Raw genomic sequence first — 26,012 nt, forward strand, 5'->3', positions numbered from 1 at the left:
TTCCTCTGTTATTCTAGCCTTTTCTGGTGGGATGGAATAAATCCTTCAAAAATTCAAAATATTATATTAGAGCCACCGGTAATTTCTTACATACACCCTTTATTTATTATGTCTGTAAGTTGCGTGTGTTCTCTAGTCGATTTGCCTGTTTTGCTGGACGGAAAACCCCCGTTCTCTACTCCTGAAAACGACTAACTCAGCCACGGAGTGAAAAAAAGCCCACTAAAGTTCCTCGTGTCATCGACGGGATTCGAACCCGGGCCTTTTACAACGGTATGGGGTGACGATAACACTGTACTACCGCGCAGACGGAATAAATGCTTCAATTGAAAAACTAATAGACTGTTTTTACGCTGTCAATTCTTTGACTGAGAAATCTCAAAAATTCTGCAAATCCCAATAAAGGCCACCGTAGCCGCGTGGTCAGGCGAGAGGCTTTGAGTAACCAAAACCAAAATATTATATTAGGCCACCCGAATATTTAAATTTATATGCCGTGCTGTGTGTCTTATGTCTCTTAATTGCGTGTGTTCTATGGTCGATTTGTCTGTTTTGCTGGACGAAAAACCCCAGATTCTCAGATTCTGGGGGAAAAACATTGCTATCTACGCCTGAGACTAACTAACTCAGCCACGGAGAGAAAAAAGCCCATTAAAGTTCCTCGTGTCATCGACGGGATTCAAACCCGGGACTTTTCCACCCCCACCCAGTGTGGGGAAGACGGTGACGATACCACTGTGCTACCGCAGATGTTTGTTATTTGGAATTTAGGAGTATTAGCAACTAAGGCCATATTGCTCCGGGAATATGCGGTGGTCATTCCCTGACCTTTCCGCAGCGCAGCCTCCGTATTTGGTGGTGACGGGATTGAACCCCGGTCTAATCAAGAAGCGTGTGTTACGCACTGCTGCTCCTTCCCACCTGGCTACGGAGGCGCCTCTGTGCTACCGCGCAGGCTGCCTTGAGTAACCGGGATTCAAGCCCGTGACTGCTAAATACGATACTGTTTCTTGTATTCTCTCTGTCTTGTAAAGTCCTTGAACGCACGGAGTCTCATGGTCAAAGGAATATAAACAGAAATTTTATTTATTTATTTTATATGACACAATCATAACCGAAAAGGAGCCGGTGAAGAATACATGATGTGCAGCTTTCTCAACTAATTTGGGTGAACTGTCACAAAACGCAACCTACGTATTTCGGTAGAGTACTAGGCACCCCAACAAGGGTGCCTAGTACACTAGTACTAAACTCCGTTTCTAAGGATATTTCAAGGATATAGCCGACAGGCTCAAAAACAGTAAATGGAACACACTTTTCCCATCAGTGCAATAGCGGCCTGCATCCGGAACCGTCCTAAGATACCAACAAGCTGGGCATTCCGGGATGCCATAAACTTAAGGGTGCATTCCCGATTATCTTGATGTTACAGTATTCGGAATCAGAATTGTCTGGAGCGGCAGACCCAGTTTGCTTCTCGAAATAGCAGCCTACATATCTAATTCGCTTCTTGGACTGTTCAGTCTGCTTTTCAAACACATATAACAAGAATTTTTTCAACGTGCTCATCAATCTAGCAACGGTGGGCTTTTTCACCTCCAGTTTCATTACAAAATTTGTTTTAAGGTTCGGAGGATATTCTGGTGATATAATTCCAACGACCGTTAGTGGCTGCTATATGAATAGGATGTGATCAAGCATTATCCTGAAGTAAGAAAACGGCTTATTCAACTTTATCAGCTAACAGCGCCTGAGAATGTTAAAAAAGACTTCTATGCTTTGTATAAATCAACAGTAGAAGGAAGGGGTTGAATCACACTGTGCCACTTGACTCAATGGATTAACCATTGATGACCTGCTCAGGTTGCGGAAAAATTGAATAGGTATTTTCCATCTACATTCACACACGAGGAATTCTTTAGGAAAGGGAATGCCAGATGTTTATCAAAGTCTAACAAGGAGCAAAATGATTTTGTGATAATTGAAAGGAAAGTGGAAGAGAAATTGTTGAAGATAGACATAAAAAAAAGGCACCTGGGGTGGATGGAATGGATCCATCCACCCCAGGAAGTAAGAAAACCCTTAGTCATAATTATGAGACCATCCTTGGATTCAGGAGAAGTCCCTATGGACTGGAAATGCGCGAATTCATTCCCAATTCATAAAGGGAGATCAAAAGGCGACGTGAGTAATTACAGACCTGTTAGCTTAATGTGTTTCACGGGAAATAGAGGAATCACTGGTTAAAGAAGTAATGCAGGACCATCTGAACAGACAGGCAATTACGTATACTGCAATCACAGCATGGAATTCTTAAGGGGCGGTTTTGTCGAACCGATCTGACATGTTACTATAATGCAGTGACCAAGGAACTGGATGCAAAAAATAATTTTGTCATCATATACTTGGATTTCAGGAAGTCTTTTGAAACTGTTGCACATAAAAGACTGCTGTACAAACTGGAGAAATGTGGCATTAAGGGAAAGTTACTGCTATGAATAAAGGGATGCTTAAGTGGAAGAAGACGGAGAGTGGTTATCGATGGGCTCTGCTCTTCGTGGACTAATGTTATTAGTGGAGTTCCCCACGGTTCAGTGCTGGGTCCATTGTTGTTTTTAATATTTATCAATGTTATTGATGATATCAGCCTTAATGTCTTGCAGATGATACAAAGGTTGGCAGGGTGGTTAACGACAGTCATCAGGGTGAGCTACTGCAACCAGATCTAGGAAAATTGGGTCGGTGGGCAGTTGAAGTTTAACATTGACAAATACAAAGTACTGCATATGAGTAGCTGTAACACAGTTGATAAGTTACCCCAGAGTAACTTATCAACTGTGTGGTACTACACTCGTGGTAGCGGAGAATGAAAAAGACCTGGGTGTAATTGTGCAGTCATACATGAAATTCTCTGAGCAATGCAGACATGGGCAGCTCATAGGGTTTTGTCAATGATATACAGAAACATTGATAGCAACGATAAGGCTATGATTAGGCTGCATCTTGAATACTGTATACAGGTCTGGAGGCCTCATTTTAGGAAGTATGCAGAACTGATGGAACGGGTGCAGAGAAGGGCAACCAGACAGGCGAAAACAGGCAAAAGGATGCTCTTACCTAGAAAGGCTTCGGTTCTGCAAATTGCAGCGTCTCGAGACCAGGCATCTGCGGGGAGACCTGAATGAGGTGTTTAAAGCCTTGAATGAATTGAGTAAGCTGAATGTTAATGTAATTCTACCAAAAAAAAAAAAAAAAAACTATTATTTTTAAGCCACCCGAATAATTAAATTCATTTGCCGTGCTGTGTCTTATGTCTGTTAATTGCGTGTGTTCTCTAGTCGATCTGTCTGTTTTGTTGGACAAAAAACCCAACCCTGTACTACGCCTGTGACCGACTAACTCAGCCACAGAGTGAAAAACTCCATTAAGGTACCTTGCGTCATTGAGGGGATTCGAACCCGGGTCTTTTCCGCCCAGTGTGGAGAGGCCGGTGACGATACCACTGTGCTACACGCACAGACAATGGAATTCTACCACTTTCTGAGACTACACAGATGAGGGAGCATAAATTCAAGTTGAGGAAGGATGGTTGCAGGATTGATATGCGGAAGTTTGCCTTCGCCAGCAGACGGTTGATTGTTTTTACAGGCTTCCATCTGTTGTTGTGGAAGTGGATGGGTTAAATAAATTCAAGGAAGAACTACACAAATTCTTGGACGGTCCGTATGGGTGAACTGTGTAGGTTTTTTTTTTTTTTTTCCTTTTAACTGTTATATTAGGGCCACCGAGAACGAACTTATCTGCCCATGTGTAATAAATGCCATAAACTGCGTGTGTTCTCTGGTCGATATGCCTGTTTTGCAGAAAGAAAAACGCAAATTTCTGAGGGGTGTAAAACCGTGGTGGTCACGCATGAGACCGACTAACTCATCCACAGAATGAAAAAAGCCCTAAAAGTTTCTCACATCACGGACGGGATTCAAACTAGAGCCTTTTCAACCCGGAGTGGAAAGACGGTGATTATAACTACTATGCTACCCTTGCAGACTTTGCTTTAAACCTCAAAACTCAGCAGCCCTTGATGGTTACCTTGTCGTCCTCACAATGCATCAGCCGCTTGAATATCGAAGCCCTACCTAATGGATTCAACTCATAACCTTGTTGGACATGCTCTAGCTTTTCCTTTACCGAAATGCACTTCTTGAGCATAAAAACTGAAGAAATTAAAATTAATATGATATCATGCTGACTGCTGTAAAAATATAAAGGTAGGTTGTAACTTTGAATATCCTCCAGACATTCTGACGATGGAAGTGTGTAATAATCTACAAAATCATCAATGATACCAATTTATTGCTCTCTTAATAACGTAATATATTTTGTGTTTCGTACTGTTAATGTTCAGCTCAATCTAGCACCTGCGTAACGTTTTGAAATAGTTACGTCAGATCCGCACTACTTTAGCTTTTATTCTTTACTGTGCTAAGTGAAGAGGAGAAATTTATGAACGAAAGGAATGCGTGCATGTAAAAGAAATTCTAGCTTAAAAGTAGTTCAGCTTCATTTCAGACACGATAGGATTAACGTAGCAGGAAGGAAAACCAGAGTTTCTAGATTTTTAGTTCGGGGTCAACTTCTTCGTGACATGCATCCTGCAGCTGAACAGCACATAAGGGACCTTGCTGGCAACCATCCACTACACGCTTAAAAAAACAGCTTTGTTTATAGTTTGTCATTCATTAGAGAAATCCAGAAGGCGTTTTAATACCACTGTTTACTCTTTTTTTCATTTAAGGAGACATATTAGTGTATGGCCAGAGGAAACACTATAATTATACACTTTATTAAACAAATAAAGAAGATTGTTTAAACCACATGTAACGTATATTATAAGAAATTTTCAATATAAATTCTTTAAAATATCAGATAAAAATATTGTTAAAATAATAAATTTTCACAGTAGGTACAATGTAATATCAGAATCGAATATCATAAAAACAGGGCAATACGGTAATAGTACTTCACAATCGATTAAACTGAAAAGAATATTTTTATTTCAGAGAATCCTCATTCGAATCTTTCCCAGCTGTTTTGTTATAGCAACAGCTATAACAAAATAATTTTTATTATTTTTAATTTTTATTTGTATATGCACGTTGCCTCCCAGCAAAAAAGTTCCTCGCGTCATCGACGGGATTCGAACTCGGGCCTTTTCCACCCAGTGTGGGGAGGACGGTGACGATACCAGTCGCGCAGACTCAATGAATGTAAACAAAATCAATCAAGGAATTTAAAGTTCTTTTACCCCGTGTCACTAATAATCTTTCCATCCTGCCCAATAGGCTGGATGAAAAGATTCGCCACTGCTCACTCCTGTACTAGATGGCGCAAATATCAACACTTTCTCTGAGAACCTCCGCGGCAGGATAATAATTATGCGAATTTGAAAAGCCTCTCATTAAAGTCCTTTTCGAGAAGAAAAAAGTTAGGTCTCAGTTGGAAGCGACAGAATTTTCTCCAGTTCTTTATACAAATTAAAAAATATAAGTAACATTTGACTACCCGAAAAGTAATCAATCAGTTCATTGAGATCTGAGTATTGGCAATGCGTTTTCCTACACCCACAATATTCAATATACTAAAACTTGTGTGGTTGTTGTCCAGCATGCAGGCAAACCGACAGAACACACACACATTTAAAGACCCAACATACTATCTCACGCTTCTTGATTAGACCGGGGTTCGAGCCCGTGACCAAAATACGGAGGATGCGGAAAGATCAGGAAATGACCACCGCATATTCCTGGAGCAATATGGCCTTAGTTGCTAATGCTCCTAAAAAAAAACCAAATAACAACAACAATAACATACTATCTCACAGCTTTAGTAGGGTTTTAGGAGCATCAGCGACTAAGGCCATATTGCTGTATAACATGTGCGTTCTATGGTCGATTTTCTGTTTGTTAGACTAAAAACCCGAGTTTCCGGAAGAAAAAATCATGGTACCCTCGCTTGAGACAGAATAACTCAGACATTAGCATTAGCATTAGTAGAGGCATATGATGCAAGAAAGCAAGCTTATTCAGCATCAGCCAAAAAAAAAAAAAAAAACACACACACCACTCCCATTTCACCCCTCCGTTCGTTCGAAATACCTGTCCAGTTGAGCTTTAAATTTGTTTAGGCTATCAACTTCAACAACAAGTGATGGAAGTCGGTTCCACCAACCAACCATCAGCTGGCCAAAGGCAAATTTCCGCACATCTATCCGACATCCGTCCTTCCTCAATTTGAATTTATGCCCTCTGAGGTGATTATTCTGAGCAAGATGAAGAATCCCATTGGCATTGAGCATGCTCAAACCATTCAAAGCCTTATACAACTCTATCAGATCACCTCGCCGGTGCCTAGTCTCCAGACTCTGTAATTTGCAAAACTTAAGCCTTTCTTCGTAAGAGCAACCCTTTGTTCCATTCACTAATCTTGTTGCCCTTCTCTGTACCCGACATGTTGTGAAAAAGTCCATAAAAATTCTTCACGTCATCAACGGGACTCGAACTTAGGTCTTTTCCACTCGGTGTTGAGAGAATTGCGATTCTACCACCTGTGCTTTAACTTTAACGAGACAGTTTTAACTGCTTTGGTGCTTAACACACACACCTACCTTAAATAAAACTAGTGTGCTTAAGACATTTCCGGCATTCAATCAGAGATAACTGTTATCAATTGATAACAATACTGGATTCAGAATGATGCTACCATTAATTATCAGTAGATAACAGTATCAACGATGATACTGTGTAAGCTAAGCAATTACCCTACGTGCCGTCAAGTGTGTTATTCATTTTATATAATTTATATTAAAATTTCCTTGTGTGCCTTTCACACAATATATTCCATTATTATTATTATTATTTCTCCCTGATTGGGGGGAATTCCACCCCGTGACGGGTATTGCTACAAGGGCCTCACTTTTGAGAACCATTTCTCGACCATGAAAATTAAGACTTTCTCGGCGATGTGGGCAATTCGACAAGAGCTGACGGGATTACTGCACGTCGATGTAGTCGGTGGATACAACCTATCGCACTGTATGCATCACCAATCTGGTCTTCTTCCCCGATGTCGTATATAAATAGATTCCTCGCAGTCGAGTACTGGGTAATGCGATGGATGAACAGGGTTACGGGCAATGCTTTCACCATCTCCAGGGCTGTTTTATATACCAACTTAAATATCACTCCCTGGAGAGTTCACATTGCATCCAGGAATATTCTTCTTCTTTCTCAGATGCTTACCGGTGTGATTGACACCCCCAGTCTTCGAGGACTTATCTCTACTCCACGTGCTGGACGCAGTAATGACAGTCCCTACCTACCGTTGCATTCTATACTGTGCAACCTGTGCTGTCTGAAGAATTTCTTCCCAAACAACGCAGTGAACCTTTTCAATTCATTGACAATAGACCCTGTGAAATACTCCGAAAGCAAGCAGTACAGAGTGAAGAGCATCTCAGAAGCGCACAGCTTACTTCAACTATAATCTTGACAATGAGTGAATTTGTAAACAATATTGTAAATATACGCACTTGTGTAAATAATTGTATTCGTGCATTTTTGTACACTCTTCTTATACTGTAAATACTGTAAATAATTGTAATTTTTGTTTTTTGTATACCCTTCTCATATTGTATATAATTGCAATTCTTGCATTTTGTACACCCGTCTAGCCGGTCGGCTGTTTATAAGGGGTGAAAGCAAACACTTGCTATTTTTAATAAACGGATTTAATAATAATAATAATAATAATAAGTACACACGGTGGTTGTTATGTCTGGTGTTACTGTTGGTCGAGAAACCCACTGACTATCCTACAGGAGTTCAGGATTGCGACTTTCTGGAGTTCCTTGCAAGTATTCTCTGAGAGACCTATTGCTACTAGGCTGTTATGTAGTGTCTTTGTCACCATACCTGTGGCTGACACGATGATCGGGATGGCCGTTACTTGTTGTATATGCCACATCTCATTGATCTCCAGTCTTCGGTTAGTGTTAGTGTATTTCCTGATTTTCTCCTCATGGGTTTTCTGGAGGTTGCCAGGGTTGGGCACTGCTATGTCAATCAGATACGAAGTCTATCTGATTGACATTATTATTATTATTATAAATTTTATTTTTTTTCTTTGCTGGCCATTTGGCCTTAGAACATAGGCAATTTATAGACACACCAATGTCTAAAACTGCCGTAACATAGATTCTTAACGAAACATACACACTGACAATTTTTTTTTGCATCTGTGTAAAAGTTTACATTGAAGCCAAAGGTATACGACAATATTCTCCTCCAACTGTTTCAGCTCATAAATTTTCTCTTTGTTTCTGAAATATGATACATTTTGTATGCCACCCTATAGATGAAATTACCTGTCGGCTCAACTCTTTTTTTTTTTTTTTTTTTGACCAAACCGTATCTCTTTTACCAATAACTTGAAAGTTGTTAAAGATATCACCTCTTCAAGTGATAGTGCTTTACTCTAGCACTGCTCTTGGACTTTGATCTTCATGACTCTCTCTTCAGGTCTCGTTACATTCTCGCGTGCTTTCAAACTTCTGAGTGTAATCAAACGATGCATTTTATTCAACAGCACCTTCTCTTATTCTCTAGACACAGCTAGTCACCGTTCTAGCCTATTATCTTAATTTGGTTTCCAAACAATATTTAATAAACCAGTTAGAAAATGCCCAGAGTAAATTTATTAAATAACCTAAATGGTGATTTTTTTTTTATTAATCACATTTTATTCAACCAAAGAACATAAAGCATTGTTTAGAAACAAAAATTAACACTTGAACTGTATTCAGCAGTTGGGCAATTCATGCTAAAACGTGTTTAATGTGTCCACCATTTTATAATGTGTCGCAGTCGGAGTGTGAAGTATTTTGACAACAGAGTGGTTTCTAACCGCTCTGTTGTCAAAAATTTCATCCAGGAACACTCCAGGATAACTCGGGACAGTATTCACTCTTGCCAAACAAATCTCCAAACCTTTTTCTACAGAATGTTGTTGGTATTTAAAATTTGAAGCTTACGAAACTATAAAGAAAAGAAATAACCATCTCAAGATCCACCCTTCTTGCAAATCTGGGTCTGCAATCCTGGAGTCATATAGTAATGATAAAAAGCACATAATGATCTCTAAACTAATCACTGGAATCATGAATGCTCCCTGAACGATGGAAATCATCAAGGTGCCGAAAGAAAACGCAGAAATTCCATTTACTGCCATTTGCCACCCACTTTCATTACTTCAAACCTATCTACTATTAGAGAAATATTTCCATTAAACCCACTGTAAATAGTGAATGCAATGAAAACAAACTCATATATGTATGTAAATGACAAGAAATACAGAAAAGAAGCCGAACAAAACATTACAAATACGTTTCGGAAAAAAATTCAAGAATAATAGCCGAGAGCTAGTAAAAGAACATCAGAAAGTTACTATTATCAAATACTGCTTAGTGGTTCTTTTAAACTTTTATAATGTTGCGTCTGTTTATGTATATTTACCACTACATTTCTGAAAAAAAAGTTTGTTTATGTATAACATTGATATATAGTTTGTATATAGGACTAATTGTATATTATATATTGCTCCCATACCGACTTGTACATATACCTCTTATAAATTTAAATGTATATTTATTATACGTACATACACAAGGGGATATAAATTGAAAGTGAAAAATGCTGGATGTAGGATAGATGTGTGAAAATTTGCTTTCAGCCAGAGAGTAGTTGATTTTTGGAATAAACTTCAATCTGGTGTAGTGGAAGCGGATAGTTTGAATAAATTAAAAGAAGGATTAGACAATTTATATTTGAAGGGGTAGGCAAATGAAGTAGAAGGTTCCCCCCTCTCTGGATGAATGCTATTAATCGATAAATAGCAAACATTTCTGTGGTGCCTGCGTGACAGGCAATCACTAGTCAAAAAGAGAAATAGATAACGAACATCATCAATCACTTTAACATGCATGCGTTATTCTCCACGCAATTACATGGATGCTGTCAATCCTTGTCTTTTGCGCTTCCGGCATTAAGAGACCTTGAAGAAGCAAGGCAATTGCCATAACCTCAATGATAATTCCTCAACCTAATAACCTGAATTTTCGTGTCATCACACGGAAAACTACTCTTTCATCCCTAAGCGTTTGCGTGGAAGAAAGGAAAGCGAAAAGAAATGTAGACACGCTCGACCAACCAATAAGAAGCCTTAAATACCCGTTGAACTGCTCATAGAGGATGCACCGGACAGTATATGTAGTGACTATTCTTGAGGCATTTTCCACTGTAAGTGGAAGCACACGATAGCCGAACCAAAGAAGATAAAGAAAATGGAAGAACGCAAGGTAAATAATTCCGTTCATATTTTTAGCAATTTAATACCTAACTACTGTAAATAAATAAATTTTCTGTTTATACTCCGGCACGACAACCAAGTCAGTAGAGTTTACAATAAATCGTCAATACAAATATTTATCGTATTTAGTAGTCACGGGCTTGAACCTCGGTCCACTCAAGGAACGCGTGCTATGCACTCTCGCTCCTGACCACTGGGCTACGTCAGGCCTAGCTACGACTAGTCAGTTCATTTAATTAAGATTTAGGTAATTCAAAAGTATTTTATTTGAAAATTTAGGTTTTGAAAGTTCAGTCTTAAAATAAAGTGTCAGAGTTACAAATCGATAAATTAACCACGGACTAACTATTTTATGCTAAAGAATCACACGAACGAGACTGCGTTATGCTGAAAACATCTCTTCCTTACCTCGGGATTGCTTTTAATTCTTTTAATACAGCTCTCCCACAAAGCTAGAGTAATCAGACCCCATTTTTGGGACTCTCGAGTTTTGTGCCTCATCCATGCAATATTAACAAGTTTTAATATTCTAAAGCGGTTTTTAATTTGAATACTTGTAGTATATAAGCATAATAGAATCTTTAGTAAAATTAGATAGTATTATGAATCTCATCATACAGTTCATATTTCCTAAAATTCGTTATATTATAACAAGTGTTATATTATAACAAAATAATTACTGGAAATGTATATAAAATACAAAGATTAATTATGTAATAGAATAAATTCGAAATAAATTATAGATATTGATTATAATGATGCAATGGAAGGGCTACAAACAGGATGACCAAGTTGCAATTTTCTTCTATTTTCTCGTTGCATGAGTGGAAAAGTGAGGGGGAACGTTATATCCCCTAGTTCCGGTAAAAAAAAAAAAGAAAGAAAAGGAGTTAAATGAAATCGATAAGTAATCGATCATAACTGATCTCATACTCCAATTCCAAAATTCTTTCCTATCCATCCAAATACTCTAAAAACCCAGTTCAAAAATCTAATTTCCATCTCTGTTTCACCAATGCTTATCATTCAATTTTGAATACAAGAGCCACGGTAGTGGTTGCCAACAGAAATACACTTATATGTTTGAATCGAAAACACAATGATGTATCAGAAACAAACTGATAACACACTGTGATTTCTCATTCATTTTTGGACCACTCATCATACCACTGTTTTTATTTGATGAATAACAGAAATTCCAAAAGTTAAACCATTTAAAAATTCAAATCGTTAATTTCCAGATAAAATTTCCCTAAGAAAATATCAAGGGTTACTGCAGAACTACTGTATTGGTTAACCAGTATTCAGTTTTGTAATTAGTTCAGCGCTACCACAGAAGAACAAAAAATTACATTTAGTAATATTAAAATAAAGTTTCGAAATTGCACCAGTTGCTTTTTCAAAGGAGCAGTGAGAATAATGATCCTGACCAGTGCATTAACGAACATACCACTTTTACACTACTTCTTTCAGATGGAAGGCATCTGGAATAAATCATTTCTTACATTCCATAATAATTTACTAAACCTTAGCGTCAATTAAAATTCTAAGCTATAAATTGATATTTCTTTTATGCACATTATGCTACTAGCATTCTTATGTGTATTCATTGGTAAATTGATTTATTTACTAGAAGCAATCAGCTATCATCATCACATCACTTCATATAGCATTTTATTAGCACCAGCTATTATAAGGTAAGTGCATCCCTCACAAAAAAAAAAAAAAAAAAAAAAGCTGTCAGCGTTCTTCTCGTTACAAGCTTAAGATTTTACTACAGCTGGATAAGGACAACAGCTACTTATATGGCATAAAAGGAAGCCTTCATTTTCTCCAGAAACAGATGGAAGTTTGTTCCAAAAATCAATCACCTGCTGGTTGAAGGTAAACTTCTGCATATTATTTCGACATAGTGGAGTGGTCAGGGGTGCGAGTGCAGGAGCACATGCTCTTTGAGTGGACCGGGGTTAAAGCCCGTGACTGCTAAATACGATTAACGTTTGTATTAATCGATTTATTGTAAACTCCACTGACCTGGTGGTCGTGTCGGAGTATAAACAAGAACATTTTAAAATTTAAGCATTCAATGGTCACATTAACAAGAATCCATAGAGGAGTTATCCTCTATTAATTCTAGTTAATGTGTCCATTAATAACCAAATCCCCAACAAATGATTTCATGTTACTGACTCAAATTATGCAATGACAACACCTCGGACAAATTAATTGCAAACAGAGTGACTTTGCCCATTACCGTGTGCAATACTGACTAGGGTCACTTTTAAGAGATTAGCATAAATGCAGTTCTTACCCGAGTCTACACTGTCAGGAACACCAAATTCAAAAATTGAAATTATTATTTTAAGGGTATTGGAGCTCGTATCTGCATGTTATGAAGACCGAAAAACCAAGAATAACTTACGGGGATAACTATTCCCTCTTTCTGAGATGAGCTAATTGTAGCCTCGACTTCAGAAAGAACTACAGAAATTTCTGTAGCCACTAACGGGGATCGAACTAAGCCTCTCGAAACAAGCAGAAATGGTGCTTTATATGGTACTAGGGCTTACAATACCGGTCAAAATCTTAATACCGGTATTTCGATATTTTTAATTTATGAAACCGGGATACCGGTTTTAATACTGGTATTCCAAAAACAAACGTTTTTCTCAATAAATTTTGATAACAGTTAGGTGCAATAAAGTATGGAAAAAACAAACAAGTACTGTAATTACTTGAATTCAAGTTTTAAATAAACATTTATTGCAATAATAAATATTTTGAAAAAAAATTATTAAAAATACAGTTATTCTAAAAACAAAAAAAAAACATATTGTTACTGCAAAGTTTAGTTATGTTTAAGCATCCACACTACCTGTTCGAATAAAGTGAGCTCTTAAGAAACATAAGCAATCAATAGTATGATCGTTTAAAATGGATCTAATTTTGGTACGTACAGTATTTGATTAGCGGCAGAAAACGCCCTTTCGGATTCTGTTCTGGTACTGAGATAATCGTAGACGATCTCAGTTCATATTTTCTAGGCTTTGAACTTTTTTAGCAAAAATAGTTAAAAGTATTTCATCAATTAAAATCTCATTGGAATCAGGCAATTTCTTATTTTGGAAAGAATTTTCGGAACACCGATGTTCTGTTCCATGTTGGTCTTCTATGGTTGAATTATGTTCATCATTTTCTGAAGGAGAAAGGCGTTTTGATGAAATATCCCCGTCTCTGCTGAAAAAGGTCCTTAGCTCAATTCTTAAGCCACTGAAATATATATTCAATCTCTCCTTTCAATCTGGTAAATTCCCTTCTCAATTCAAAAAGCAATAATCCAAAGAGAAACCGTTGTAACTCCATCAACAACTTTCGCCCAATAGCTCTACTCAGTTTTTGCAAAATTATTCGAAAAAATTCTTCATAGCAGACTCATGGGTTTTCTTGAAGAAAATCAGCTCATCCATCAACAACAGTATGCTTATTGCTCTAAAAGATCCACTGATCTTGCAATTGTTGACTTCTGCTCAAGGATCACTGATAGTCTTGAAAAGGGTCACTATGCTATAGCACTGTTTCTTGACTTATCTAAAGATTTTGATTGCATAACCCATACTATTCTACTTAACAAACTCAATAACCTTGGCTTGAGAGGGAAAATTAACCTTCTCCTTGAAGACTACCTTACCGATCGGCCGTTTGTCGTAAGAACAAATCAATCATACTCTGACATGACATCTGTTATTTCTCCAGGGGTGTCCCTCAAGGCTCACTTCTTGGACCTGTTCTATTTGTTCTTTATATCGATGAATTTCTCTCTCTTCTTCCATCTTCTCACCTAGTAGCGGATGCCGATGATATTTCCATCACAGATAAAGACGCAAATGAGCTTCAACTCAAAATCTCTGCCTTGCTTTCCAATGATGCATAATTGGCTTCAAAAGAATCAGCTTATACTGAATCCAGAAAAATCAAAATATATGGTGTTTAGAACGAAAAACAAACCACTAAATATTGATTTAGACGTAACATACAAAGAAAAACAACTTGAAAGGGTGAATGAAACCAAGTTTCTAGGAATCTGGCTAGATGATAAGCTAAGTTGGGCAAAACAAATGATAACCCTAGGAAAGAAAACTTCGTCACTAGCGGGAATACTCTCCAGGGCCTCTGCCTGGGTGCCTCCTTCTCTTCTCAGACAAGTATTCCTTTCTTTAATTCAGCCGCACCTCACCTATGGACTCATTCTCATGGGGTACCACCAGCCAAGATAACCTTGCGAGAATCAACTCCATTCTCAATCGATGCTTTCGTTCAATTTTGGGCCTTCCCTGGAACGCATCGGTTAGTTCGAGATACAAGGAAGTGAGACTCCTAAGCATCTGCCAGCTATTGCAGAAGGCCAAGGCGATCCTTGTTTACAATGCTATGAAGGCAGCAGACTTCCCCCTCTCTTCAGATCCTTTTTCATAACCACAGAAGAAGAAGAAGAAGAAGAAATATCATACAATCTAAGAAATGAAGCCGACCTGAAGGTTTCGCTTTTCAGAAAAGCCATAGGTCAGAAAAGTATAAAATACAGAGGTGCTAAAACTTGGAACAAACTTCCTGCAAAAATCAAAAATGTCACTTCACTAAATTAATTCAAGAAACTACTAATTGAACACATCACCAGGGTATCTGATTCAAATTACCTTCCACTCAACTCCTGGATTTTAAAAACACCAACATAGAAATAATGTACAAATGTTAAAGGAAGCAGTTGGCAAATAGTTTGTAAATTTCTGTGCCTGTATCTCATCATTTTTCTTTTCCCTCCTCATTTAATTGTAAAAATGTTCACAATGATATTATAAGTAGTGATGCTTTTCGAAGTCTTCTGTAAAGAAATGTACAAAACACTCCAATTTATTTGTCTTTCCTGTTGGACATTACCTGTAAAATTTCAGAACTGTACATTTTTCAATTGTATATTTGTATATTCATAATTTTTTAAGGGAACACCCCCTAAAAAGCCATTGGCTTATGTGTTCTCCCTTCCTTTTTGCTGTTATCTCCCAAAAAAGTGTAACATAAAATAGGGATATATAAATTATTATTATTATAGACGTATAATTTTTACTATAGTATCTTTAATGAGTCTGAGAGAGAGCAAAGAGTGGGGATAAGGAATAAAGAGAGCAAAGAGTGCAGTTAAGGAATTCTTCACATATATAAATGGAAAGAAGAGAAGGACAAATCAGATCGGACGCATATGTAATTGTGTGGGATAGTATTAGATACCCCAACTGATGTCGCAGATGAACTCGACAGTTACCTTTGCATCGATATTTACAGAAGAAAAACACTCACGTCAATGAGAAATTATGGGAGTGAAGTTGAAAAAAAAAATGTAATTAATGATGTTGAAATTTCACATGTTGATTTAATGAGAAAACTTTCGCGCCCACAGGCCAGTAAGGCTCCTGTGGTTGATGGCATACACCCTATAATCTTAAAGTAGGCGGCAAGTGAGTGCATTGAACCATTAAGGCTAGTTATGAGAGCATAACTGGACTCAGGAGAGATTCCGTTGGAGTGGGGTAGATTGGAACATAAAGGCGGTTCTAGGAGTGTAACGGGAAATTACCGACCGGCCAGTCTAACTTCAGTAGTAGGGAAAATCATGGAGGCAACGATCAAGGGTGGAATTCAGGATCATTTAGATGGGAATGGAATTCTTAGGATACACAGCATGGTTTTGTAAAGGGAAAATAATGTTTAACAAATCTGGTTAGCCACTTTGACAGGTCACCCGTGAGCTGGATTTAGAGAATAATTTCGACATTGTTTATTTAGATATGTTTTTGAGGTTGTTTTTCGTTTTTAGGAGCATTAGCAACTAAGGCCGTATTGCTCCGGGATATGCGGTGGTCATTCTCTGACCTTTCCGCATCCTCCGTATTTGGTGGTGACGGGCTCGAACCCCGGTCTAATCAAGAAGCGAGTGCTACACACTGCTGCTCCTTCCCACCTGGCTACGGAGGCGCCTTATTTAGATATCAGCAAAGCATTTGACTCAGTCCCACATGAGCGGTTACTTTATAAGTTGGAGCCGGTTGGAATCATAGGGAAAATCCTTAGATGGATAGCACGATGGCTTGAGAGCACCAGGCAGGGGGTTGTGATAAATGATTATTCCTCAGATTGTGTTAATGTAAAATGCGGGGTTCCCCAAGGATCAGTATTGGGACCACTGTTGTTTTTGATTATCTTACATGACATCTATGAAGGGATATAGGGTGTGATGTCTAAACTTGCAGATGATGTAAAGATCAGTAGAGTAGTTAATGATCGCCGCCAAGCAGAGCTTCTTCAGAGTGACCTAGATAGACTTCCGGGACGGTCAGAAAAGTGGCAGCTATATGCTTGATTTCAGCAAAATTCAAGGTCTTACACCTGGGGAACAGCAACGCCAAAATAACTTATATAGTTACTTGGTGGAGTTGAACTAAAGTCAGTAGTGGAGGAACGGGACTTGGGAGTTACGATACGGTCAGACATAAAGTTGTCTGAGAATTGTGGACATGTTGCAACGTTGCATGGTGTCCTATCGACGTTTTATCGAACATTTGCTAGTAGAGATAAGGACATCATGATTTTATAACCTTTATGTGATTAAATTATAAACTTTTTTTTTTTTTTTAATTAGTACCGAAAAATCGGTATTTTTGTATCAATACCGGTATTTGAATAGCCGAAAAAAATGACCGGGATCTCTGTATTGTAAGCCCTATATGGTACCAACTAATCTGCCACAGAGGACAACTAGTTCCAATCGTGGATAGACGTGCAAACCACAGGGGTAGTAAAAATCAAGTTTAACCGTCATCTAGAAAAGTAGAGACCAAAATCAGATAATCTATGTTCCTAAATGGCTTAGCCATCACAAAGAAACAGGAAAGCATGTTACACTGCGTAAGTGACAAGGCAACTAACACCGTAAGACACGAGCACATTGTGTCTATAATTGCACATATTCTTCAATCGGTTTGTCTGTTTTCTCGAAGACAAACTGCAAGTTTTCTCGAATAAAAACTATGCAATCCTATCTCAAGAGAGGATTAGTCACCTTCTAAATAGCTGAGAATCCAAGTCTGTTTGTCGCCACATACTTAAAACGAGTTTCTCAGCAAGAATAACTGCCATGGCGACAATGGTGGCGAGAAAACGCCTGTTCTCGTTGTCAAAATAATAGTCGAAATTAATTTTTCACAAAATATTTGGGACAAGTGTGTCTGGAATGAGGACTACGGTCTTCCTCGATTCTAATGGCCCATTTCAAATAGCTTCTCTATGACCGGTTCCTGCCAAGGTAAATATTCACCACTGTAGTTAATAGACGGCGACTTTGTTCAGCTTATGGCTGACAAAACTTATTGGCAGTAGATCCTTGACATGATTTCCCTCCCCATCCCACCCACGACTATTCTACATTCTCTTGTTTTACATCCTCAGTTTCTGCACATAATGTGTCCTTGAAGGCGATTTCTCATGTATGAATTACAAATTCATTGCCTATTTGTAGTTCAACTTCATATCTTTGCTCTCGATGATTACAATCTAAATTAGAGCAGATTATCAATCAGTTTCCCATACACTCCTCTCAAAATATTTGAGAAGAGTGTATGAGAAACTAGGACCCAGATTTTTCTCAATTCTGATGCCACAATTCAGATGACCGTCTATATGAAGGTGTCAACCGAAAACAAAACAAACAAGCATTTTAACATATAATTACTCCAAATGGAGTTGCTAGAAGATCCCCCTCCCACCCCTTTTATTGATGCTCATCGATGCATTTCAAAATGTATTAGTTATCCCGTTTTTACTCATTTTCGTAGCAGCAAGTGTTTTTTTTTTTTTTTCACATTGTCCTGATTTCAACCTGTAATTGTTGACACTAGAGTGGTTCGATTAATGTTTAGCAAGGGTAGTCATGACTTTTTAAAGCCTTTCTAAGCGTCAGAAATCGTAAACGACAGTTGGTACTTTTGGCCACAATCGCTTCTAGACTGCCAACGTAGCCCTGGTCATAACTCAATATACCCAGGTATGATGACTCATAGAGTATGAGGTTATTTCCACAGAATACCATAGTACTACTTTGGTACTATACAAACATTTCTTCAAGCTTCATTACTTAGGCATTATTTTAGAAAATTTCATTTTAAAGCAACAGTTTCAGTTTTAAAATACATATAGAAAATGTCATTTTTCAAAAACACTGGGTGTTATTTGGAGAAACCGATACATTTTTTAAAAATATTTATTTATTTATTTATTTTTCGGATAGGATAGCTGATAGTTACGAAGTTTTAAAAATTTTAAAAGTTATACTTAAACTTATGCAACTTTAAATGGTTTATTAAGTCCCTGAATTAGAAATTAGCTAAAAGATGGGTAATTGGCAGTCACTGTGATTCCGAAATTGGCAGTGACTGCAAAAAGATGTCAGTATCACAGCTCTTGCTTATACAGTATTGGACTTTAAGCTTGGATAAGGAATTAAGGTAGTATCTTAATTTTTGTTTTTTTTAAATTAATTTTTATAATCTTATAAAAATTTAATTTCTGTAAATCTATAAAGTTATTTCCGTAATACTGTATTTTGTAAATTTAATTCTTATCTGATATAATACTAATTCTTTTAAGTTATTTTCTTTTGATATCTTGTAATGTTTATATTCTTAATGTTAGTAGAGGAGCAATTTTTGTAGTATTTTGAAAATTTAATTTTGTAAATTAATAATGGTTGTTATCCCAGTGGTCAGGAGCGAGAGTGCATAGCACGCGTTCCTTGAGTGGACCGGGGTTCAAGCCCGTGACCACTAAATACGATAAATATTTGTATTGACGATTTATTGTAAACTCTACTGACTTGGTTGTCGTGCCGGAGTATAAACAGAAAATTTATTTATTTATTTATATAATTCACTTTGAATACTTCGCTAGAGGATGTCATGACTCATATGGGAATAGTTGTAGGCGAATCAGGTATGAGAATTGAGTTCATCGCTTGTATAGTGTGCAGCATGTATTCCAAGGTCGCTGTTAGATAATAATAGTTTAGCTAATGATTCTCTTCTGCGTGTGCCACATGGAATGAATGTACCGATCTAGAACTAAAACTTGAGGTTAGATGAAACTAAATGAAAATCGAGTTAAGGCTAGAGGAACTCTGCAAGGCTTGTAAGGATATGTCGTGGGTTGCACTTGTAGGCAAGCGGAACTTATTTTATAGAGAATGAATAATTTTCAACAAAATTAAAGCAAGGGTATTTGCTAATATCATTGAGGAGAACTTAAGGGCTCAGGAAAGCAGCTATTTAGGGTTAGGGATAATATAGATACGCGTTTATCTGATGATAGCGATCAAGGTAACGTTTGCGCACACATCTCAAGAGTTCTGGTATGTGGCTTCAATAGCCAGAGAGCCTTTTGATAAACAGTTGGTTGGTTGGCTGGCTGCAGTAGGGTTTTAAACGCATCAGCAACGTAGGCCACAGTGCGCCGTATATAATATTCTTTACCGTGTAAATTGCGTATGTTCTGTGGTCGATTTGCTGTTTACTGGACAAAAAACCCAATTTCCGGGAAGAAAAGTCACGCTGAGAAAAACTATGCCTCAGACCGACTGATTCAGCCACGTTGCGATAAAAACCCTTAAAAATTTATTTTACCATCCTACCTACCAACACCGTCTTTTCCAGCCGGTGTTGGTAGATAGGATGGATGGTGATAATACCAACTTTCCGAATATCAGTGCCCTCATGCGCTGATATTCAAAAATGTGTTGAGGGTACAGTAGCGGATCCACAAAAAAATGACAGGAGAGGCACCATTTTGTGCCTTGTTTGTGCACAAACAAGGCACAAAATAATGCACAGAACAAAACAAATATGACACATATGAAACAATCTAACTGTTGGACACGGACACAACTAAACTTTGAATCACTTTCAAGTAAACATTACACACGACCAAACTGTGTGGTGTCTGGAATTAGAATGGCAATCACATCAGCATCAGTGCTGCCAACTGCAGTCAGTTGAAAATAGCTGAGCCACAAAGCAAAAATAGCTAAAATTCTATGTTAACAATGAAAAAAAAAATATATTTTTTGTAACTAAATGGAATTTAAACGATCGGTGTATATTCCCGAAAAATTACGGGGAGGGGGGAAGCGCTGCCCTGGTGCTCCTACCTTGAATCCGCCTATGTGAGGGTACCTATGTTTCAAATGAAGAGGAAGCTAATGATAGGGTAGCGAACTTTCATAGGATGTATTAGGATGAAAACAACATAACAGCACTTTAAAAATGTGTGTACAGTAATGTCAGGAGCGATGGAAATAAAATGAGTGAGTTTGAACTCCTGGTACTTCCTGGTACTAGCTATGCAGCATAGTCCTTTACGGATAGGGTGGTCATAATTCATTGATCACCGAGTGTATATCAGCATGTTACGGAAAGCACTAGGGACAAAAATATTCTAAACTTGATCATTACTCGCGATCTACTTACATGATAGGATTGAGAAAAAAAAAACACTTAGCAGGAAATGATCATGCAGTTCTAAGTTGAGCGACAGAAACAAGTTGTTAAAGATAAAGTCTTTAACAACGTATGGATAAAGTCTTTAACAGGTATGGATTTTTTCATAAAAAGAAGGCTATGACAGTATAAGACGCTACATGACGTCTATTAACTGGGCGGAAAGACAGGGAGGGTGAATACAAGGAAACTACTGAATATCTTTAAAGAAGTGTAGAGACTTCAATCAGTTGGCACTTTTCATCTTTCTCTACAAAATCTATGTTAGGTCAGCCCCAGAATTTTCCTAACAGGTTTGGTCCCCACATGTTGCTTACCAAAAATTAGAAATTGAAACTATTCAAAAAAGAGCAATGCAGTAACGTTTGCTTTAAAAGTGGCCTTGAATACAATGAGAAATCCTACCAAGAATGATGTGTATTCTTTGGACTCGAAACGCTGGAAAAAAGAAGAGATAAAGCCGACTTACTCCTTCTTAAGCAGCTGTTAAATGGTACCCTGAATTGTCCTCATCTCGTCTGACAAATAAATTTCAACGAACCGTAAAGAGCGTTAAGAAACCATCCACTGCTGAAACCATCCTATACGAGAACAAATTGTGGATACTACAACTTCTACAACAGCACTGCAAGATCAATGAACAAAGCAAATATGGAGATATTTGAGACCCCAGGACACTTCAAGAGGCAACTGAAATTGCTAACCTCATCCTCATCCTTAAAATGGACTCTTCTTGCAAGTTCTAAGACTCTGATTGTGTAATGTGTGTGAAGAAACACCAGTGCTCTGACTTACTCCTACATGTTCACTTAAATAGGACGGATCAGCCCTACTTTTATTTATTTAGTTTTATTTTTATCTGTACATTTCAGTTCACTAATCTTTTTATGTACATTTACTTCTCTCTTTACTTTGGAAATGTATACTCCAAGCTTCTGCTTTGAAGCTGTGTAATAATGCTTTGTAGCTGCACCCTCAAGCACGTTTGATTGCTGTTTTGTAGCTGTTAACAATAATAATAAGTAGTCACAGAAGGATGAATGCATGTATATCATTAAAAATATATAGCATAAGAACGATGTCGAAAGAGCTGGCTAATTTAAAAGAACAGGAAAAGATGGTATGGGTGAGCTTCTGCGCGATGAAAAGTACTGAATCCTACAACAGATATAAGTTGATCTGCATATCCCAGATAGGGTTAGACTGAAAAAGGTTGATTATAAAACATCACTAGCAAATAAAACAAAAAATGGAGAAAAGGAGCTTTTCAGACGTATGAATCCAAACGGGGGGGGGGGAACCGAATCAGGTTGGATCATTACACAATGGATACAAGAAAGTTCTAGATAACTCAGCTGATGTTGTTGAAGAATTAAACAGATACTTCTCATCGATATTTACAGATAAAAGACCTTTCGTGGAGAGAAGAAACTGTGAGGATGAATCTGACTAGTATGTAAATAGCAATAATGAAATTACAGATGTGTTTATTAGAAAAAGTTTCGAACTTAAAAAAGATAGAATTCCTGGATGGAGATAATGGCAATTTTGATGGAGGCAGCGAGAGAATGCATTGAATTATTCTAAGGTTAATTTTAAGGACATCATTGGGATCAGGGCTGGTTACTTTGGACTGGAGAAGTGCGAACGTGCCAATTCCAAAGAAACAAATTCCAATGAACACATACAATTCTAAGAGCGAAGTACCTACAGACCAGTCAGCCCAACTTTAGCAATAGGAAAAATCAGATGAGATGATTAAAATTGCAATAAACGATATCTGGAGAAAAAGTATTCTGACGGAAACATAGCAGTGTTTTGTAAAGGGGAAATCTTGTTTAACTAATCTGATTAGCTATTATGAAAGATGAGCTGGATGCAGGAAAAATTTTTACACTATTTATTTATTTGGACTTTAGCAAAGCATTTGACTCAAGAGAGAGGTCACAGTATAAATTGGACCACGTTGGTATCAGGGGTAAGATCCTTAGATGGATCACGGGACACTATTTATTTTTTTCATGTAGAGGATTTTAGCCCTCAAGGATAAACTCGCGTGTATTTGTGGTGAAACCGTATTTAGTAAAGCCAATCAGCCTAGTGAAATACATCTCAGTGTGGTGTACAGGAGGCTGAGGGTTGTGATTAATGGTCACTCTTCAGCTTGGGTTAGTGTTAGAAATGGGTTCACTCAAGAATCAGTGCTGGGACCGCAATTACTGATTTTCTTAACTTACACTAACGAAGATGTCAAAATTTTCTGATGATATCAAGATCGGGAGAGTGGTTAACGACCACTGACAAGCAGCGTTACTTCAGAACGACTTGGATAGGCTTTGCAGCTGGTGAGAAGAGTGGCGGCTACGTTTTAATGCTACTCATTTTGCACTTGGGGCGTATCAATCCCAAAATGACGTATATTAGGATGAAAGTAGGGGAGCAGAGAGAGTTGGTGGTTTACTGTCTATACAGACTTGCAATTCTCCATACACTTAAACAGGCGGAAAGGGGGGGGCACACATGGTGTCCTGTCAATGATTTATAGGACATTTCCTTATGGGTCATAATATCACTGTATGAGACAATGGCGATACCGCACTTGGAGTGCTGTGTCAAAGTATGGAGGCCATACCTAAAGAAAGACACCGAACTACTTCAAAAGGTCCAAAGTCGAGCGACATACTTGGCAAAATTGAAAAAAAAAAAAAGGGTGCCCATATGAAGAAAGGTTTATAAATGCGGACTTACAGAGTTTTGTAACTAGACATCTCAGAGAGGGATCTCAATGAGGTGTATAGAGCTGTGAGGGGGGGGGACAGTAAAAGGTATCAAGGTGAAATCTTTATGAATACAAATGATGCTAGAACTAAGAGTACATAAATTCAAATTATGGGAAAAGCAGAACCATCTGGACTGTAGGTTTTCTTTTAGCAAACGAGTTATAAATAACTGGAATAAGGTACATCCATGGGCAGTTGAAGCTGACAATTAGGGAAAATTGAAAAGTCACCTGGATTAGCGTCTGCGTGACGAATAAGATGCATAAAAAGATTTTACCTTTTATCATTATTTTATTTTATAATATTGCAATCTTCACATTTTGGATATCCGTTATCAAGGCCAAGTTCTAGTACAGTTCTAGTTCAGGGACTCAATAAACCATTTAAAATTGCATAAATAAGTAGTCAATTGTATATAATTAAAAGTTTGAGTATTCATCCCACATAATTCCTTTTTGAACAGTAATAAACAACAATTTCATAATAACTAATAGTTATGAATTGTTTATTACTAAAAATTCAATATTCTTATAATGAAATACTATGTCAAGTTTTGACTTATTTTGATTAATATTTTATAATGAAGTTCAAATCCGGATATCACAAATTAGGAGAAACTTTTATCTTCTTCAAACACTCTTACATTTACATTGAAAATTAGTATTTTATTCGCATCACTAATCTGGCCTCTTTATTTTCCCTCAGGGTGCCTGTTTTTTCCTCGTCGCTACAGTTGTGCTGTTCGTCATCTCACAGAGCTTGGTGGAAAGTTACAACATCCCATTCATTGCGGCGTTCGATCCTCCTGGAGGCGAAATTCCACCTCCTGACATCAGCTCATACAAGAATTACTTAAGAATGTACAACGTAGATCCTAGTGTCGCCCTTGAATCCATTGTGCACTTCAGACATGCAGAACCAGACATCAAATATAACGTAGGAAGACGCCGCCAGCACTGATATCCTTCATACCAGTTTCAGTTTATTACATACCTCGATAACTTGTTTTTCTAAACATTTCTAAATGATGACACAAATGGCGGAAGAATTTCGAAGCATGCGTTTGACACGCAAATAAAAAAACCGGAATAAGCATGCCAATGTGCTTCACGAGGTTCTACCAAGAACAAGAAATGTGGCTGCTTTTTCTTTCGAACTATGAAGAGGAAATGAAACAATCTGTAATTAACAGAATTCACTTTTACCAAAATTGCGAAACAAATGTGTAGTTTTGCCCTCAAAGATCGTTAGAATTAGATGGAAACATACTATATGACCTGTCTATGGTGTTAGTATTCGTTTTATTTAATACTATACTTCTGTTTCGCTCATTTTTGATGTAGAGGTCTCTATATCATTTTTGAGTTAGAGAGCGTATATTATGTTTTTTTTTTCAATAAAAAATAGTTGTTTTTGTAATAGCATAACATGCACGTACTATTTTGCAAACACAACTCAAGTTATTTAGTCTAAACTAGTAGTTCCCAATGGTTTTCCGCTACCGTTTTCAAGTGTTTCGCGAGATTAGGAACACATTGAGTTCAATGGAACGCATGTTTAGCTGTGCCGTGAAAGCGTCTTCACGGCACACCTTAACTTCAAGTGTGATTTGAGTGACAAAAGACTGGGCAAACAACTGGTCAAAACAATTGTGTTACTGCAATTGAGGTTTAATTCAATCCCTCCCATTGCTGTACGTTGCCACTTAATATTTTTTAAAAACTGCTTATCATCTCGCATATAAGCCATAATAATACATAGAACATGTAGATTACTTACCTTTGACCATCGCATAGATCTTATGCGATTTTCATTTCTTCAGCTTCTAAAATAGGCGTTAAAGACGTCGACTGCGGTCGGTCGTTGAAGCCCAGCCAGCTATTTCTATATCTGCTAAAAAAATTGTATTTTATTTATGTTTTGAAAATCTAAAGCTAAAATTTAAAATATTAATTTTGCCCTTGTAATGTCAAATGTTATGTAATTTTAATTAATTATTTTATTTTAAAATTAAATTATCCTTTTCATTCGATTTCACCTGAAATAGAACTGGTCTCTCATATAGCAGAAAACACAGCACAGGGTAAAGTTCAGTTTTTCTCCACCCAGGCATCCATTGTTGATGGCTGCGGAAACGCAGTTTATCTAAATCAAAAGGTCTTCGATCTATGGTCCGTAGGCAATTATACATCTCCATTACAGTTATGTGAGGTCT

At 37.5% G+C, this 26,012-nt stretch overlaps 1 long non-coding RNA gene across 1 annotated transcript; it reads left to right on the forward strand.

Moving 5' to 3' along the window:
* The first annotated feature begins 10,237 nt into the window (after window positions 1-10,237).
* On the forward strand, window positions 10,238-25,153 carry LOC150089206 (uncharacterized). Its single transcript, XR_016548107.1, has 2 exons — window positions 10,238-10,411; window positions 24,503-25,153. It is a non-coding gene; the product is annotated as an uncharacterized LOC150089206 (long non-coding RNA).
* The last annotated feature ends 859 nt before the right edge of the window (window positions 25,154-26,012 follow it).

Source organism: Mastigoproctus giganteus, chromosome 2 (genome assembly GCF_048544385.1).
Source record: "Mastigoproctus giganteus isolate SK-2022 chromosome 2, ASM4854438v1, whole genome shotgun sequence".
Taxonomy (NCBI): Eukaryota; Metazoa; Arthropoda; class Arachnida; order Uropygi; family Thelyphonidae; genus Mastigoproctus; species Mastigoproctus giganteus.